Source organism: Cebus imitator, unplaced genomic scaffold (genome assembly GCF_001604975.1).
Source record: "Cebus imitator isolate Cc_AM_T3 unplaced genomic scaffold, Cebus_imitator-1.0 Scaffold524, whole genome shotgun sequence".
NCBI lineage: Eukaryota > Metazoa > Chordata > Mammalia > Primates > Cebidae > Cebus > Cebus imitator.
In genome coordinates this window covers 622428-625666 of record NW_016107839.1, presented here as the reverse complement: position 1 = coordinate 625666, position 3239 = coordinate 622428, and positions in this window count along the sequence as shown.

Below are 3239 nucleotides of genomic sequence, written 5' to 3'. Positions count from 1 at the left end.
AGACAGAGTTTCCCTCTGTCGCCCTGGCTGGCTGGAGTACAGTGGTGCTGTCTCGGCTCACCGCAACCTCTGCCTCCCGGATACAAGCGATTCTTCTGCCTCAACCTCCCAAGTAGCTGGGACTACAGGCACACACAACCATACCCAGCCAATTTCTGTATTTTTAGTAGAGACGGGGTTTCGCCGTGTTGGCCAGGCTGAGCTCAAACTCCTCATGGCAGGTGACCTACCCGCCTCGGCCTCTCAGTGTGCTGGGATTACAGGTGTGAGCCGCTGCACTCGGGGTCTTCTCTTTTTTTAGAGAGATGGAGTCTCGCTCTGTCATCTAGGCTGGACTCGAACTCCTGGCCTCAAGCAGTTCCCCCGTCTCAGCCTCCCAAAGCACTGGGATTACCGTGAGCCACCAAACCTGGCCCAGATACCAACTTTGAAGGTGATTTGTGACCCAGCAATAGCTAACTAATACAGAACCCAAAACATTCAAGAAACAGCTTCATTTCTGCCCAGAACATTTGTTTCTAGGGAGAAAAAGACAAAACATCTTCGGAGTATTTAACTGCGCGTCTTACAAAATGACCTACCTAGAGTATTTATTTCCATCTGCTCGTGGGCGTCAAGAACAGCAACAATCTGTAAGATCTCCCACGCCCTGAGCCCACAGTGGTGGTTTATTAAAAATAAACCAACCACAGAATATATTAATTTTCTAACCTCCTGGGCCGATTCTTATTTCTAGGTATAAGAACCTCCAGAGATGGCAGAGCACCCACACCGCCCTCGCGCTCAAGTTCTGGAATCTTCTGTAGACGGGTGAACTGTGTGCTGCCAGAAATAAAATTAATAGCCTCAGTTTTTTTGTGTGTGCTCACAAGGGTTGGAACTTCAAGAAATGGTCATGAATTCACTCCAGCCCTGGTTCCGATATGTTTTTCTTTTTTTCTTCTTCTTCCTTCTCCTCCTCTTTCCCCTCCTCCTTCCTTTTCTTTCTTTTTCTTTTTGGAAATCACTGATTTAACCCTGTGAATGAGGCAAAACTTGCCCTGGCAAGAATGTCCAAAGTTCAATTTTATTTTTTAAGACAGAGTCGCCGGGCGCGGTGGCTCATGCCTGTAATCCTAGCACTTTGGGAGGCCGAGGTGGGTGGATCACCTGAGGTCAGGAGTTCAAGACCAGCCTGGCCATCATGGAGAAACCCCATCTTTAAAAAATTTAAAAAGTAATAAATTTAAAATAAATAAAAAGTCAAGAGTCTCGCTTTTGTCACTCAGGCTGGAGTGCAGTGGCCTAATCTCGGCTCACTGCAGCCTCCGCCTCCAGGATTCAAGCAACCTCAGGATCCCAAGTCGCTGGGACTACAGGTCTCACCAGGCCTGGCTAATTTTTCTATTTTAGTAGAGACGGGGTTTCACTATTTGGGCCGGGCTGGTCTCGAACTCCTGACCTCAGGCGATCCGCTCGCCTCGGCCTCCCAAAGGGCTGGGATTACAGGCAGGAGCCACCACGCCCCCTAAGCTCAATTGAACCCTTTTTCCCACGCTGAGGCTGCAGCTGAACCCAGCCTCCGGACCCCCTCGTCATTGGTCTGTGGGATCACGTGACATCATGCCTCTTCCAATCACCAGCAAGCAAGGCGGGACCAAGGCCCGCTGCCTCTCTGGCCGGCAGGATTGGCTGCTGCCCGTGGCAACTGCATGTGACGTCATAAAGCTTCCTTGCACCTTGGCAACGCCCCTGGGAGTGGGGACTCTTTCTGCCCCACTTTTCAGATGGGGATACTGAGGCGCTGGTTCTCCTCAATCTAAGAACTGCTAGGAAAAAATGGAGTGCCGGTAGGTAGGTCTACTTGGGTCGCACGGGGAGTTTTCAAAATCCTGATGACTCCAGAGATTTATGATGGGCGAAAAAAGCCAGTCCCAAGAAGTCCCATACTATGACATAACGTTTATATGGCCGGGCGCGGTGGCTCACACCTGCGATCTTGACATTTTGGGAGGCTGAGTCAGGAGGATGACTTGAGACCAGGAGTTCAGACCAGCCTGGGGAACATAGCAAGAGCCCATCTCTACGAAATAAATAAGCATACACATGAACATATTTTTGTTTGTTTGTTTTTTGAGAGAGAGAATCTCGCTCTGTTCCCCAGGCTGGAGTGCAGTGGCATGATTTGGGCTCACTGCAACCTCTACCTCCAGGGTTCAAGCGATTCTACTGCCTTAGCCTTCTGAGTAGCTGGGATTACAGGCTCACACCACCAGCTCACCCCAGCTAGGTTTTGTATTTTTAGTATTGATGTGGTTTCACCATGTTTCCCATGCTGGTCTCGAACTCCTGAACTTAGGTGATTGTCCTGCCTTGGCCTCCCAAAGTGTTGAGATTACTGGTGTGAGCCACCACACCCAGTTCAAAAATAAATTTAAAAATTAGCTGGGCATGGTGGGGTGTGCCTGTGGCCCCAGCTACTCAGCCAGCTGAGGTGGGAGGATCACTTGAGCCCAGGAGTTTCAGACCAGCCTGGGCAACATAGTAAGCCTCCATCTCTACAAAAAACAAAAAACTTAGCCAAGGATGACGGTGCCCACCTGTAATCCTAGCTACTTGGGAAGCTAAGGCAGGAGGATGCCTTGGGCCCGGGACATCACATTGCAATGAGCTGTGAATGCACCACTGGACTCCAGCCTAGGCAAAAGAGCAAGACCCTGTCTAAAAAAAAGTTTATATGACACTTTAGAAATAGTAGTTGCCTATTACAGGTGTGAGCCACCACACCGGCCCAAAACATATTTTTTAGTTGAAAATTTTATTGAAATAATTGTAAATTCACATGCAGTTCCAAGAAGTAACACACCTGGGAGGCCGAGGTGGGAGGATCCCTTGAGCAGAGGAGCACAGGAGCTCTAGGTTGCATTGAGCTGTGATCTTCCTACTGCACCTTAGCCTGGGCGACAGAGGGGGCGGTGCCCTTTCAGTGTGTGGCTGCTCCCCGATGGCCTGGGATGCAGAGAACTCACTGTCTTTGGCTCTTTTAAAGATTGGCCAAAAGCTATGCTGTGTGACCTGGAACGGGCTGACTCAGCCTCGTGACTGCAAGAGTCAGAAAAATGCGGCTGGGTGCGATGCCTCATGTCTGTAATCTCAGCATTTGAGGAGGCAGGAGCAGGCAGAACAGCTGAGGACAGGCGTTCAAAACCTGGCCAAAATGGAAAAACCCCATCTCTACTTAAAATATAAAATAGCCGGGC